This window comes from Thermobia domestica, chromosome 3 (genome assembly GCF_964235325.1).
Source record: "Thermobia domestica chromosome 3, izTheDome1.hap1.1, whole genome shotgun sequence".
Taxonomy (NCBI): Eukaryota; Metazoa; Arthropoda; class Insecta; order Zygentoma; family Lepismatidae; genus Thermobia; species Thermobia domestica.
The window spans coordinates 259,677,627-259,695,081 of NC_137456.1; the positions used below are offsets into that span (position 1 = coordinate 259,677,627).

General features: G+C 36.0%; 1 protein-coding gene across 4 annotated transcripts in view; it reads left to right on the forward strand.

Moving 5' to 3' along the window:
- smash (smallish) overlaps positions 1 to 17,455 on the forward strand; it is a 357,062-nt gene that overhangs the window by 118,097 nt on the left and 221,510 nt on the right. The window contains exon 1 of one of the 4 annotated variants that reach the window (XM_081752340.1): positions 10,397 to 10,630. The exons of the other annotated variants lie outside the window; for them this stretch is intronic. The gene's annotated coding sequence lies outside the window, so the exon portion shown is untranslated. Of the gene's footprint in view, positions 1 to 10,396; positions 10,631 to 17,455 lie in introns of those variants that run through there. 4 annotated transcript variants of the gene reach the window in all.

Sequence of the window (17,455 nt, forward strand, 5' to 3'; positions counted from 1 at the left end):
TAAGGCACAGGTCATTCCATGTATACCCCCCATAGTTCCATACACCGTTTTCAGCGTTTAGGTAACTTCTTGATACCAGCGGAGAACAACGCGTTTGGTATATACTATACACACTCTCGAACAGCATTATGAAGTTCATCAGAGGACGAAAAGATTCACAAAGAGACTCCTTAATTTTACTAAAGATGGGATAGTCTTATGGTGCAAGTTCTAAGGAGTATTGAGTGAGCCTTGTTCGTGTATGGCTGTGCATTGTCATGCAGCAACAACACTTCGTGTGCCTTATTTCTTCAAATGTATTCTGGGTCGAAACAGTATGATAGCCACATAATGTGAACGCAGCACTATTCACTATTCATCATGTGGTTGGTAAAAGGCTATCCAGTAAGCACTATTTCATTTCTACCTCACCAAACAACTGTTTCGATATCAGCAGATGATGTGACATGGTTTTTTCTGGGTCGAGTCTGCCATCGTGTTTCCATTGCTTTTAGTGACTATTTAACTCTTGTTATACTTTAATGAACTATGAGTAGTCGTCACCAGTGATGAGCCTGATGAAATATTCCGTGTCCCGGCGTTTGATTTCTATATTTCCTCCGTGCAGGTGCCACATGTTAGGTGCCCAATGTGCGATGTGCGTTACACACACACACACACACACACACACACACACACACACATATATATATATATATATATATATATATATATATATATATATATATATATATATATATATATATATATATATATATATAATATATATTTCTGACACTATCCCTGCTGACACGATGTTCACAACTTCAGTCTCCACACCACGAGATCTTTTGCAGTACTTGGCCGCCCAGGACTTTTTATGTGCGCGCTAGAACTCATTATCAGAATACCTTCGTGCGGCTTGTGCCTGCAGCATCACGGACGGTACAAAACGTGTAGATATCCGGCGTTGATGCACCCTCCTCCCATAAAACCAGGCCATTCACCGTTGTGCATGTTTGTCGCCTTCCATTTCGCACCTTTTGCACCTTACTGATGCTCTTTGTGCTGCGTAGGAATATCACATCTCGTTGACCATAGAAGAAACATCTGTCGCTTCTCGGCCAAATAGCACAATCGTACCTCAATTACTTTTTAAAAAGCAAGGTCAGTCTCTTTCAATATTGTCTGAACCTCGTAGCTTTAATTCATTGTCTGACATTGTCTATGCGACATATTACAATTATTGTTAAGTTTAATTATATGCCTGATGCTTATTAACTTCAGTTACGTTTAGTCAAATGAAAAATTAGCGCTAGAGGAAGATTTTCCTCTTGAATTTGTTGAAAGATGTAGTATCAAAAGTAAAGAAATAAAATGATGGATAGGTTTCGCTTCATCATAGGAATTGAAATGATGAATGAAAAAAAAAAAAAACTAAAGCGTTTGCTTTTGTGCTTGTGTTCACACTACAATCGATTCCGATGTTGTGCTTGGACTACAACATCTTTTGCGTGAGAACAGTTTGTATAGGAGCATAGGTATACAGGGTGTTACGAAAATGTGTCACCATATTTTGGAAACAGATTCCTTTCATCAAAATAAGAAAAAGGTTCATATGGACCTGTGTTCAAAAGTGGATAGTTTCGGAGTTGTAGGCTGCCGAAAACATGAAATAAGTGAACTTTAAAAGTTCATAGCTCCACTACTATGGACCTATCGTAGTCGGGCCAAGTCATCACTGAGGAACAAGTATGTAAACTATGCAAATATTTATGTTTTAAAAATGCTCCAGTGCTTGCACACCAATTTTTAGAGAGGTAGGTGGAAAGTGATCAGGTACTCCCAAATAGCCTCTCTAAAAATGATTATGCAAGTACCGGAGGTTCTGAAAGATGGATATTTGGATAGTTCACATACTAGTTCTCCAGTGATGTCTTGACCCGAGTACGTTCGGTCTCTATATTAGTGGAACTATGGACCTTCAAAGTTATTATTATTATTATTATTATTATTATTATTATTATTATTATTATTATTATTATTATTATTATTATTATTATTATTATTATTATTATTATTTTCGGCACCTTACAACTACGAAACTATGCACGTTCGACCGCAGGCACATAAAACTTTTTTTTTTTCTTATTTTGATGTGAGCAACCTATTCCCAAAATATTGACAAATTTTTGTAACACCCTGTAACACAGATAATACTTCGCATTTTACTTTAACGGTAGATCTCATTGCTATTCGCGACATCATCGTGGTCAACATGTTGAGTTACATATCAATTTGTATATTGAAACACTTTAGTGTTTGATTGTTCGAGTTTTATATAAAAATGGAACTATTCGAGTGCATTTGCAATTATCTTCCTTGAAGGTGGAGTTACAATAAAAAAAAAGTTGATATCAATTTGAAATATTTTGAAAAAAAAAAGTCATAACGTTTATGATGTGTATATATAACGGTCTGATAGTAAATTTGCCTTGTTCAGATAAATCAATATTGTTTCATAATGTTCTCCATAGAGCAATGACATTTCTTTTGTGTTCGTTAAGATTTAATCTTGTCATTTGTGAGCTTAATTAAGACAGTCAATATATGTCCTAATAATTTTTAAAAAAATCTGGCTTTTATGCAAAATTCATTGTTTAATCAGTGTAAACTAATTTTCTTAAGTAAATCATTTTTGTCAATTTAACTTCCATTAATAAAATTTTAATGAGTTTGTTCTAAACTATTTTTTTATTAGTTAGTTTTTTGTGCTTTCTCTGAAAAGCTCAGTAGTAAAATAGATCTTCGGTTCCTGTTACTGTAATTTATAATCAGAACACTTTCGTGGCTAAGTGGCTAGCTTGTGTCTACAGTGAGAAACCTGTTTCGAATCCCACTGCCTTGAAATATCTTTAGTTTGGATTTCACTTTAATCTATACATATATTCTCTAGTTTCTTACCACCATCATCTTTCATACGTCAATATATGTTTGTGTTGGACAACGTCGTGTGCGTGGGTTTTCTCGAGGTTTTTCCATTTCCTCCCACTTGTTAATTCTTTTCTTTCCTTTCATGATTTTTTACTTTCCCGATTCATCCGTCTCCTTTAGCCTAAAGGATATAATTGTATAATGTTAAGAATTTCGTTTTTTCTTTCTTTTCTTTTTTCGTGATTAAAACATTGTTCTTGTATAAATCGCAGTAGCGGATTCAGACAAGAAAAAGAAGCGATGATAATTAAATGCATGTTTGCTTCTTGTTCCCGAGTGTTACTTCATTATATGCAGACAAGGAAACATCTCCATTTTTATATGAAGTTTCCACTAAGTATTATTACACTGCAGTCCCGTCTAACCGAATTTCCGGGTTAACCCGAGCTGCTAAAAATAAATAAATAAAAATAAAACACTTTGATTTAAACTTTTTAGTCGTGTAGGGGGCCACGGTGGCTCAGTGGTAGTGTTCACCTCCGGTGCTTGGGATCCCTGGATCGATCCCAGCTCCCGCCAAGTGAACTTTGTGGTGGACAAACACTGTGTGCGTGGGTTTTCTCGGGGTTCTCCCGTTTCCTCCCACTTTCTTCATTCCACCATTTCATTCATTACTCATCATCACCGTCTCCTTTAGCCTCACCGGCATAATCGTGGGACGTAAAACTCAAAGATTTCATTTCATTTCATTTTTTAGTCGTGTGACTTTAGCTATGTTAAGTTTTGAAGGCATTATATGTTGCTGTTGCTAGTAACATCTTTTCACGCTAAAATATATCGAATATACAGTATAGCATACCAAAAAAATTCCGTTTTAACCAGATTTTTAATTAACTGTAGCACGATCAGTCCCATGAAATTCTGGGACTCTAGAGTTAAATGGGACTCTAGTGTACTGTAATATTCAGTTACTATTCATTTTCAAACATAATGAAACTTTACTGGTCAAGGGAACGCATGGCTCAGTAGTAGAATGTTTACCTCCGGTGCAAGGGGTCCCTCCTTCGATTCCATAGCATGAGGTATATAACATCGTATCCGTGATTTCTTAAGGGTTTTCCCGTTAACCTCCAATGTCATTGCACCAATTCTTTCGTAATCATTTTCTTTCCCTGTTTGTTCGTCTACTTTAGCGTAAAGGGCATTAACGTCAGACGTTAAATTAAAAATTCCCAATTTTTGCATACCTGAAGTCGAACCAGGCTCTCCGGTTGGTTGGTAAGCCACTATATGAATTGCGCCTCCGCAAGATTTCTTTTAGTATGCTTGAGAAAATGTCGTGGTTCTTACGCAGCCACCTTATTTAATACAATTAATTGATTTGTATTATTTCACTGTAGATTCTGGCTAAAACGGAAATGATATATTAACGGTGGTATATGAATTTTCAGTTTTTTTTTTCTCCAAGGAGTTTCTCTTAAACTATGGAATTGTCCTTCTTCAATATGTTATCTTCTATAATCAACAACCTTCATTTAGTTGTTTTTTTAATTTGATACACAATGTAATTGTAGTTATACTTGCTGATGCCGCACGCGCTCTTTCTTACCTTCAAAGGGAGAAAGATTTTGTACACACAGCTTCTAGAGTACAGAAAATCCGTCTTTCCATGTTGCTTTGTCAACTACTTCCTTCCTTTCTTCTGCATCAGATGACACAGCCATTGTTCTTTTCAGCTTCTGCGTCATTCGTGTAACTGTGGGTAAGTCCTAATTCCGGGTCGCACGGTCTTTACACTTTTCCCACAAGTTTTGATCTTAGTTTTGGTGGTTCTTGTATTCTTGTAACTAATGGCAATGTATTATGAAATCCAGTTTTCGAAATTGGTAATTAGTTTTTATTTTTGTTTCTGTACTATCATCGTTGCCAGTACAGTCACGTTAAAGATATTTTACTCATTCCCACACTTAAAACATATATTCTTAATCATAACAATATTTATTTGGTTCACATTCATAACCCCTATATAGGAAGCTGAAACATCACAATTTTAGTATTTGCTTAATCTGGTAATATCTAACACGATTCCCTGAAAATCACAGTTTGTTTTTTCTCTGCAAACCAAGCGAATAACTTTTAAAATGACGAGTTTCAAAGGAAATTGGAGAGTTCTACTTGGGAAGCTCCTGCTCATACCCCCAATTAATTTAGATTCATGTTTTGCACTTCATTGTCATTATAATGAATCAGGTTTTCACATATGTCATGATCCATAATTTCGGGAAATATTTTTACCTAATATTACTGAGAAGGATTTTTTTTTTTTTTTTTAAGTTGGATACTTTATTGGGGCACCAGGTTTAGATATCTGCACAAAAGATATCTCGAAAAATACTACATGTCTCAGGTTGTATAGTTGCCAACTTTTTATTAAAATACATTAGTAGATATAAAGATATATTTTCAAACCACATTTTGAAAGTGAAATAGAATAAAATCATTTAGGAATCTTCTGCTCGTATGCTAATTAACATAAGTTTAACGTGGTTCTTACTTCATTCTCTGTAAAATGAAGCTTGCTTTTGATTGATACCATACGCACAGTCATGTCCAAAATTATTGTCGCATGTATATAAATATGTTGTTGTAGGAATATAATTTGATAACGAATTCGTCCGGTATTTCTTATAATGTTAGTATGTATATAATCGGCAAAGACATGTATGTGGCAAATCTCATGTCAAACGAACAGTAAATTAGAACAATAAAACGAAAACAAAACTTTCTTGTACATTTATCAACATTTTGTTTTACTCATTTTAATTTTCGTATTTATAATTATTTTCCTATGAAATTTACCCCAAATATACATTTCTCGATTATACATATAGAATCAGTGTCAAAAGTACCCTGAAAATCATTATCAAATTATATTCTTACAAAAAGACAGTTATAGATATGCGACAGTCATTTTGAACATGAGTGTACGTGTCAGGATTGATAAATTCGGGAAATTATCCTGATATTTTCTTGAGAATAAGTCATGTGTTTTTAATTGGCTAGCACCCCTGTTGGGGACACAGGTTCAAATAACTCCAAAAATTGTTCCGTGCTATATTTTCGCCAAGTTTTATTGACACGGTTAATAGGTACGTTTTTTTTTTTTTTAAGTAAGGACTGTAGTTTGAGTAATATGCTTTGGAGTAAAAGTGAGAAAGAGTGTATTTTCATATATAAATGATAAAACATAACCTTATGAGTAAATTGGATGGTAGAAATAGCACTTACAATATAATTAAGTACGCCATAAGTACGCCAAAACTTACGATGATGGATAAATATTAGAATTATTTGTGATTCCAAATCTTATTTATGCCTATACTAATAATTCCAAATTTTAAAATTATTGTTATTGTGGTATCTACATGTGTTCGTTACAAGATGATTATCGTACCACACACTACACATCCAGTCAACAACACCTGTAACAAATTCCACATTTAGGATTAACTACATAATAAGAATTGAAGTTGTCTCGTCTCTTTTCACGAAAGTTGTGTCTCATCTCGGCGATAAAGGATAGCTCCTTGACTAAATAATGAGCGGTACCGCCTTTGGAGCAGGAGATCCGGATTCAGTTCCCAGTAGGAGCTGATGAGATTGAATCCCATATTAAGCTCTAGGTCCACATCTTATATAGCCATGGTGTTGAAAGGAAGGCAATACACTAAAACAACAATACCACATTACACATCATATTCCATATTAGTGAAGTTGGTAGCATACTACAGGGTGTCCAATATACAATGCAACCCGAAGTTTGGGATAGTAGAACTTCTGAACCTGAAGTGATATACAAATAATGGTTATACCAAAATAAAGCTTTGTTTATGCATATATTTTTAAACTAGGAAGTAACGATTGAAGTATACTAGAAACCACACAGTGTTGTCAGATGTAGCCGAAGATGTAAATTTTTTTTTTTTTTTTTTTTTTTTTTTTTTGCAAAACGTAAATTGACTCATAACTCATACATATTTATGTTCTGTCGTTAATTTTTAGTTTGTTTAGTTGGAGTAGCTTAGAAGCTATGGAGCATAAAAATGAATTTTTCATTTCCACTCATAACTAATTGGATGAGGCCTCTGTAAGGAGGAACTAGGGAAATCGTAGTTTTCATAAATTAAAACTCTAAATTGGCAACATTGGTGATATTTCAGTGCATCAAAAGGTGTGTTAAGGCTCTGTCTACATTATGCAATTCCTGGAAACAATGAAAAAGAAACTTTGAAATTATCATGATAAAACTTTTACTTACATGTACCCGGCAACACTGCTATTCATTTCTATGGGACTACTTAAAGCAAAAGGTATACAAGAACAATTCTCGAACTATACAAGACTTGAAAACGAACATTTGCAGTACCATTGAGGTATTAACGCTTCTACTCTTCGTAAAGTTGCTGTCAATATGGTGAAACGTGTAAACCAGTGTTTGAATCAAAACGGGGGACTTCAAGCATCTGCTGTAGCACTCACTGATAACTCATTGCGTGGTAGAAGCAGTGTTGTCGGGTGCATGTAAGTAAAAGTTTTATCATGATAATTTCAAAGTTTCTTTTCAATTATTTTCAGGAATTGTATAATGTAGACAGATCCTTCACACACCTTTTGATGCACTGAAACATCAGCAATATTGTCAATTCAGAGGGTTAATTTATGAAAACTACGATTTCCCTAGTTCCTCCTTACAGAGGCTTCACCTGATTAGTTATCGGTGGGAATGAAAAAATATTTTTTATACTCCATAGTTTCCAGGCTACTCCAACTAAACAAACTGAATATTAACGACAGAAATCCATACGTATGAGTTATGAATCAATTTACATGTTTTGCAAAGCAATTGATTTACACCTTTGGTTACATCTGGCACACTGTGTGGTTCCTAGTGTACTTCAGTCATTGCTTTCTAATTTAAAAATACTGTATATGCATGAACAAGGTTTCATTTTGGTATAACCATTATTTATGTATCGCTTCAGGTTCAAAAGTTCTACTATCCCAAACTTCGGGCTGCATTGTATATTGGACACCCTATATATGGAAGAATATAGGATAGGAAGTGGCGAGATATCTGAAAAGTATTATACGATACCATATCGAGAAATCATTACTATATCTTGAAAAATTTTATCCTTCAGTGTGTTTTTAAATTCATTATTTAGTAACGAAAGTGCGATTTGGTACAAATTTTCAGTGATGGAGAGTTAATGGTTTTATGATGTCGTGAGTGCTTTGAGATCATAAAGGAGACGTAGATTAGATAATTATGTGAACTCGTTTGATCTATTTCTCAGACAAGCTTCGCTACGCTTCAACTACACAAATAACCGGAAATCATCGATCACCACAGAAAACAAAGAATATATTAGCTTCCGTTAGTTTTTCTTCCCAAATGATGGGTACTGCCTACTTTTTTTTTTTTTTTTTTTGTTAAGGTACTAAACGTTGACTTGATTGGTGTCCACTCTCTCTTTGTTCTATTCATGTCTTAAGACGAATCCAACAAAAGCTTTGTCAACTTCTGGTAATGATGTAAGATTACACTTCGCATTGTCGATACTTTCCCTTTGTCTATAAAATGCGTTTTACCAATGACATCTACAAGTTCTAGTGATGAAATAGGTGTGTTCTCATAGGAAAAATAGGATGAATGAGACACCGAGTTGATACTTTGAAGTACTGATAATCACTGACATTTTGCAGTAGACGAAAATTACATTTTACACAATGTAGAAAGCAGTATGAATGCCTTCATACATGTATGCCTAGACTGTGTAAAGTGGACCATGTACTCCCTATCATAAAATTAAGAGTGTTGTAAAGTAGACTAAGTTCGCTGTAAAATTGTAAGAGTGTATTGCCATATTTGCAGAGGAAAGGTTAAGAAAGAGGAAGGGGCATATATCCTGGGCTAACACCCTTGGAATATAGTTCAATCTAATTCTAAATCTACTTTTGCTAAAATTTTAAATTTTGTTGACATCAGCGCTTTGTACTTACCCAATTACCATAACTATTGAAACATCATTTAACTATTTAGCGAGCGGGCATGTGCTAAGAGATTAACGTTCTTGCATCATAGATGGAGAGTCTCGGTTTTGAATCCCGTGGGACCGTTTCTCTGATTCAAGATTTTTCTCCGTTTCAGCACGAGAAATTCCTAGATGATATATTTTACTGTAGACCCCATGTGACTTATTTTCATTTCCTTTTCCACTGCTATTTCGTGTGGAGTATTGTGCTGTGTGGATCAGAAACATGGATATTACGCAAGAAAAATGAAAAACGACTGGATGCTTTCGAAATGTGGGTGTAGAAGAGAATGGAAAGAATTAGGTGGGTCGAGCGGAAAACAAATGAAAGGGTGTTAGAAATGGTAGGGGTGAAAAGAACAATTTGAGATATTATTAAGAATAGGAAGAGAAACTGTTTGGGACATTGGATAAGAAGAAATTGTATTATGAGGGACGTGCTAGCGGGTATGGTGGTAGGAAAGAGAGGGAGAGGGTGAAGGAGACTACATTTAATGGACCATATCAAAACAGAGAAATCGTACGTGAGGACGAAGAGGCTAGCAGAAGACTGTGGTGCATAGCATGGAAACTTCTCAGTTGCAGCAAATGACCTATCAATAATGGCAGAATATATATGATGAAGATCCCACTGCTGTTGTTTCAATTCCAATACAAATGGGCTTCATGGACTATATGGAACTTTGTCAAATAAATACACAATAATTACATAATATTACCAGCGTGAAATGTAGTTGTGTACAGGTAAGGTGAAAATGCTGACTGAATTATCGAGAAATTCATCTGACAGGCGAAAATCTGCAGTTCGATTCCGTATACATCCGTCCAATTCTTAATTGACAACGTTAATTTCGATAATACAAAGCAGTTGAATTGAAGTTTCCAAATTAGCTAAGTGCTAAGATACGACTAAACCTATTAGATAAGAAGTTACAAACTACTGAATAATGTCTATTTATTCTCTATGAAAACTAACTTCGAAACGTCTCGAAGTCCTTGCCGCTGTGACGCCAGACGTTGTTGCTTCACTGGTTTGCGCAATGTAACATAAGACGCACATTTTAATACTTGTATTGTAAAAACCTCATTTGTAAATCTGTTGTGCTGTTTCACCGTCCGTTCGTGTGTGCTTTCTTGCCTTGGGTGACTCATGCAGGCGCTTAAGAGTATACAGCTCTCTCAAACCACTTCGGCTGCATTCTCTTGGCACGTACGGTGCGAGGATAGCGCCCCCCTCGACCCTTGAGTTGATACCCACGCAAACGGTGACTATAGATGAGAACTTGGAACCTGCCCATGGCTATGCGTAAACACGGGAGTTAGCTTCAGTACCTAAACGACTGCTGTGCAGGCAGGTTCTCGTAAAGCGACGAAATTCGACTTTTTTTCCTGTTCATTTTTTCTCTATGTAATGCAACAGCGGCTGTTGCCTAGATAAGAAATTTTTTTAGGTGAAGTTAGTGAAGCCTGAAGCAGTGTCCTCAATGTAACTGTTTTAAATGTACACCTGTTCATAGAGAAAGGTGGTGCAGAAAGTGGACATTAAATTGTAAATCGTTTAGCGTACGACATTTATTAGCTTTGAAGTCTTGTTAATCTGGGATTTAAATCGCTTTCAACGCGTAAGTAAATGCAAAAGTTTGCTGCTACAGAACCATCACAACCTTATATCCATTTACCTCTCCTATTATCCTGCGTAACTAGTTTTATATACTGTACAGTGATGTTTGCCAGGATGAGAGTAAACTGTCTGCATGAATTACAGCTTGCACGTGTAACTGTGTGTGGATTTTCCTAGTGATGCGTATAGTATACGTAACACTTTTATATTCTATAAATTACAGCGCGATCCTGCATTTATTTCGTCTACATGGTCTTGTTTATTGAGTGCTCTATTCAAAAATAAAAAAGCTACCGTATTTCTAATCTACTTAGCAGTCCCTCCTGATTAGAGGTGGATAAATGCTGGCGTCCTGTTTATCATCGAAAAACTAAAAAAGAATCATCCCTCCCCCACACAAAAAACTATATAGTTCCTTCGCTGGCAGGGTGACATGGTAAAGATTTATTTATTTAACAATCACCAGATACAGCTCAGAATCCATTTTATACTGGATATCTAACAACAACAATGGAAAGGATTTGGGAAGGTATCGGCCAGGGACTGTTTTTAGTCGGTACCATCCCGGCATTTGCCTGGTAGGACAGAGGGAACTCCTGGAAAACCCCAGCCAGGGTGGTCGGCAGCGGGAATCGAACCCACGATCTCCCGAATGCGAAGCCAACGTTCTACCACTTGAGCTACTTCGCTCGGTAATAGAGTAATAATAGGAATCTGGAGTGATTGTTCCCAGGACATATACATTTATGATTGACAATATCATGTCTGTAGGTTATCTCATTCCACCAATTCTTTGGGAGCACGGTGGCTTAGTGGTAGAGTGCTTATCTCTGGTGCGTGGTGTCCCAGATTTGATCCCCGGCCAAGTAAGTTTGTGGTGGACGACATCCTTGTGGTACTCTCGTTTCCTCCCACTTTATCATTCCGCCAATGCTTCCATCATCATTCACTTGCGTTAATTATCGTCTTCCGTACCCTAAAGGTTACAATCTTGGGACGTTAAACTCAGATTTCATTTCATTTCATTTTTCCATCAATTCTATCGAAGGCTTTCATTGTCATTAATCATTCGTAAGCGTGGGATGTAACCAAGAGATTTAATTTAATTTATTATAAAATCCACTAATTTAGATTAAATTCATAGTAAGTGGGGGGGGCGCTCTAATATATGACGAAAAATAATAAAGTAGAAAAGGGCACTGTGGCTTAGTGACGGCATTCCATTGTGGTGTGATGCCTCCCTACTTCGATCGCAGGCCATGTAAGTGCGGTGGACAACATCGTGGGTTTGGGTTTACTGGCGGTCCTTCCGTTTTCTCATTAACTCTGTTTCATAAGCATTCTTTTATTTTCGTTAATCGTCCATCTCCCTTAGGATAAACAACATAGTCGTAAGACATAAAGGATTTCATTTATTTTTAGTGAAGTATAAATGTGTACACATTTAATTTGTTATGCAGCTGTAAAAAAAAAAAAAAAAAAAAAAAAAAAAAGTGAAATGAGAAATATAATTATATAAGCATAATGAGGGACACGGTGGCTCAGTGGTAGAGCGTGTACTTCTGGTGCGTGAAGCCCCTGGTTCGATCCTCGGCCAAGTAAGTTTGTAGTGGACAATATCGTGCTCATGGATTTTCTCGGGGCACTCCCGTTTCCTCTCACTTTTTCATTTCACCAATTCTTCCATCGTCATTCATTTGTTTTAATTATTGTCTCCCTTAGCGTAACAGGCATAATCGTGGGGTTTTAAACTCAAAAAATTCATTTCGTTTTTATATAAGCAAAACATTGGTAACAGATGGAAGAGAGAGGGTAACAAATTTTGCACATAAATTTCCGGCATGAACTTTCATCGACCTTTTAATGATAGGAATACGTTAAATCCTGCTGCTAAAATTAGTTTAAAACTTCCATTCGTAGTAAGATTTTAACTGTCAATTTATAGTGGATATACTTGTGGAAGTGTGAAGGAAAATGGGAAAAACCTTGGATTGGAAGTTTATAGAAGGAAATTGGCTAATTACGGGGACAATATTTATTCACGAACGGAAAGATGAAATAGGGCCACTGTCCCTGTTGGAACGATAATGCTGACCTCAGCTTAGGAAGTTTTCGAGTTTTGACAGCCGTGTGGTCACTTTTTTTTTTTTTTTTTTTAATATTAAATACCATTGGATAACAAATGAAGCAACTCTATGTTGAGTAGTTGACAGATATTGAGATGTGTAGATATACAAGAGGTCATTGGTTAAATGCTGGAATTCCGGCATCCATGGTGATTAGTCTCCATCACGCCTCAAGGACGAACTCTTCCCGCGTGCGACCTTGGTGGTAAAGTAAGCGAGGCCCTCGTTGATGCTGTTGAAAGAGAGAGAGAGAGCTTCCCTCACTTAACTACTGTTAGCGGAGATTTAACAAAAAGTATTTGCTCAATGGCTACTTACTTCCTTATGTTGTTTCTCATACCTTGTAACATTTCCTCCTTTCATTTGTTACGTTGGGCTATGAAAAATTCATGTCTCTAGATACTTGATGCTGCTGCTGTTTTTGTAATTTGATATTTGTGCTTCAAGTCCTAATGTTAGTTCCTGTTTCTTTATGCATTGTTGACAGTTCCTGAGAGAACGCATTCAAAACGATACTTTGCTTCGTTGTACTCTCCGAAATTCTTGTTCCTATTAAACTCACATTCAGTTGCTGTTTGTAGCGGTTGTGTCGACATTTTTCTTTTTTTAAGGAAGGGCTTAACGATGTGGAATACCTGCGCCATCTTTGTTTTCTTCCCAGTGATTTATATGGGGGATTATTTTTCTATTTTCTTTGAAGGAAACTGCAATTTTAATGATTTTACTATACTGATTTCTTCAACTCTCGTTAAGTGTCCCTTACTTCGGGAAAAATAAATTTTGTTATACAATTTCAGTATTTAATAAACAAATTGGATTTAAGTAATATTAAATTTATACATAACGAAAATAATTTTGAAGAAGCAAAGAAAATTTAGCTAGACTTCAAGAAGAAATTAGTAAAATCAGTTCATTAAAATTCCTGTTCATTTCAAAGAAAATAGAAAAATAATCCTCCATATAAATCAATGGGAGAAAACAAAAATGGCACTATTCAGCATCGTCAATACTCCGCAAATATGTTTGATGTCAAACAGTTTTGAGGTTGAGTGAAGTTCGTTACTCCAAACCTGGACCCAACCTCAGTGAACAATAAGGTTACTGTGGCTCAGTAATTGATCTCACTCATCTGTTGTGAACGGTCCATGGTTCAATCTCAGATGATGTGAGCTTTGTGGGCAAATATTATTTCACCAATTCTATCATCTATCTTCTGTAACGTTAGGATTAGGAATTAGATTTCTGGGCTTTCTGCATCTGTGGTCGTGTTAACCCGTCATGTGTGGGGAATAACGTGAATCGACAATCACACTATCCGAGGAAAGGGAGGGAAGGAAGCGGTCTGGGACCTATATGTTAGGTACCATCACAGCATTTGCGTAGTGGGAATGAGGGAAACCACACTCAGGATGACTGGCTGAAAGTGCTTTTACACTTTTTCGACCGAGTGTCCTCATCGGAAATCGAACTGGAGATCGCGCACATTCTGTAATGTAAAGGCCATAATTGTGGAACACCAAAACGTTCATATTTTCTTCATTCCCAATGGTCAAGATGATGTATTTATTAATCCAAGCAGCGGCGTAAGCAGGATGTAATTAAAGATGTTTAAATACCCAAGTTCATATCTCTTTACAACGTGGGCGGTTTCTTATTCATATAAATATAGTAAAAGTTTATTTCTTTCCATAATGTAGAAAACAGGGGTCAAAACTACGTAATCCTTTTTGCGCACGACACTGAATCTTAAGTATTATGTTTAAGGAATATATAATTATATTTTTAATTATTTAAGTTAATGTTATCGTTAAAGCTGTGATAGAAGGATATATGCTTATGAATCTTTATGAGAGACGTGAATTGGATAAGAAATATTATTACTGCTACTCCTAGTAGTCAGGAATACGATAGCTCAGTGGTTAAACTCATCAGCTCTGTGGTGAAGGATCCCTGATTCAATCCCAGACCATGTGTGTTTGTGGTGAGAACATCGTGTTCGTCTGTTTTCTCAGGGTTCTCTCGTTTCCTCCCACATTGTCATTTCACCAGTTCTTGTATAATCATTCACTAGTCATCCATGTCCGTTACCCTCAAGGGCATAAGTATGGGATATAAATATTACTACTATTACTGGATAATAATATAATCTAGGCCTATCTATTAAAACGCTACAATAGCAATTAAAAGCGACTGAGCTCCAACCTATAACTTTGGCTTTCAAATCTTTCATTTACGGTTATGTGTGATTTCACGTTTAACAGAGACAAACATTTTGAGTATGTGTATTTCTACTTTAAATAAATTAGTTAACTAGATCTTTTTCATTTGTGGTCAATCCTTTCGACAATGAGATCTCGGAAACTACAGGCTCTAGAAAGATCAAGTTTTAACTGATCGACTGGAAACTTTGTGTAGATTGTCCAGTTCTAATTGAATCTTTTAAAAAAAAACAAAAAAAAAAAAAAAAAAAAAAAAAACATGGCCATTATTTCTTTATTACATTTTTAAGGGTACTCTGAAAGCGTTGAAATAAAAAAAAACTAAAACATCATATCCTATGCATTATACATTCCAACACAACACTGTTGTATGTAGGGGTTGCATATATTTCAGGCGTTTGTTTCATGGCCAAATAATGAAAAAGGAAAGATAACAATTTCTCCAGTGTAAGATGGATCTTTATTTTTGGATTGTTTTGTCAAATGAACACCATATGTAACTGCCAAATTGTGTATGTAATGTATTTGCTTATTACATACTGCATGCAAGAAGAAAGAAAACACTGGTCATGCATGAATTAGAAACTCCAACCGGATGTAGGCTCAAATCTTGGAAACGGTGCGAGATATTGAGAAAAAAATAATCGATAAAATCTCCCCTTTATAATACGCCTTGCTGATTTCTTTTTCTTTTTCTTCTTTTTTTTTTATCAAGACGTCTTTCACTTATGTCGGGAAAGGGACATGTACAGATTTTGTGAGGAATGAGAAGGATATTTATGCTCATATGCGAATGATGCGCTGTGTAGGGAGCGCAGGTTCAGCTAGTTTATGTATTAAAATGCTAGTTTTATATATTTGTGGTCAGAAAAGTTTATATGCTTGTGGCTGGTTCTTTTCAACAATGAGATCTCAAAATCCACAAGCTGTAGAAACGCGCCGTTTTTGCTGGTCGACTCCAAATTTCATGTTTTACCAGTTCTAACTCAAAATTTATTTATTTTTTTTTTTTTTTATTTTTCTGTTCCAGATTTTAGGCGTTGTTTGACTATTAGTTTAATATTGCCACTAGGATATTAAGGTTGATACCCTTGTGAAAGGCAACCAGTAGAGGAGCAACGTATTGCGGGTTGACGGACATTTCAGACGCTTGGGTTTAATCTGAATGATAAAACTTGTTGCAAGGTGGCAAATTCGAATGCTTGTGGAACCCACCATGAGGCGTACTTGGATATGGAATTAAAAGAAAAAAATATTTGTATTTGGTATCATCAATCACTTATCCAAATTCGCCACAAACTCCTCAACATTCTATATATTAAAATACCACATTTGTATATGTGTCTATAGCAATTCACTCCCTCTTGAGAGTCTTCCTGTCTTTTATTTATGCCTGTAAATGGGTTTCTACAGATATAGTGAGAAGCGGGAAGGAGATTCACATTCATATTAGAACGGTACACTTTGTAAACAGGACAGGTTCGACTTGTAATAATATAAAAGATCGGTGATAAATATAAGATAAAGATCACAAGAACACATCAGCCCAAGCAAAGCTATTTTATTCAGATAACAGAATCTCTTGTGAAAAGTTCACGAAACTTACCTTTTGTCTCTATGTGTGTGTGTGCGACTGTGCATATAGAAAGGTTTAATAGTGAATGTAGTACCAATGTTAGTAGATCTTGGTTAAGTCGCATGTGTGCGAAACCCAAGCATTAGAAAGTTGCCAAAAATTATTCTGGTTGTTTAGATTTGAAGACAAGCAAGCAATTCACTATTAGACGTGGCTGACAACTCACTAATTTTAGCTTCGAAAAGTGTGGAAGATATTTTTAACACATTGCAGTAGTCAAATAAACAGTGTGCACTCGCTTATAATCAAATTTATTTTTAAAAAAGATAGACAACTGTCTGCTTTGGAAATCACAAAGTCTACAGGATGAATAAATACTCAATCGTACCACAGTGATTTTAACTTTCCTTTTAAACTGAGGTTAATTGCAGTTACTCTTGTTGGGAGGTCGATGAAATCGTGAACTTAACCCTCCATGAGGACTGGTTCTAATCTCCCTTATCTTCATTTTCAGTGGGCGAATAACACCGTATAGGTGTTACATTGAGAGGATATTATGGGATGTTTTGACGAGTCGAGATGAGTAATAAAATTACGGTGTTACGAGGTGGCGTGAGTAAATGAGATCGAAGTGTCTGAAGCTGAAGTGGACAACGAATGAAGTGAACGGAATGGCCCATCTGTATCATTCAACTTCAGTGTTTTAAAAGACGTGGATCAGTCATTTCTAACTGGCTAATGATGGGGCATAGTGGCTCAGTGGTAGACCGGTTACCTCTGGTGCGTAAGGTTCCTGGATCGATACCTAACCAAGTAAGTTTGTGATGGACAACATCGTGTTGGTGGGTTTTCTCGGGGTATTCCCGTTGCCTCCGATATTCTCGTTCCATCAGTTCTTCCAACAT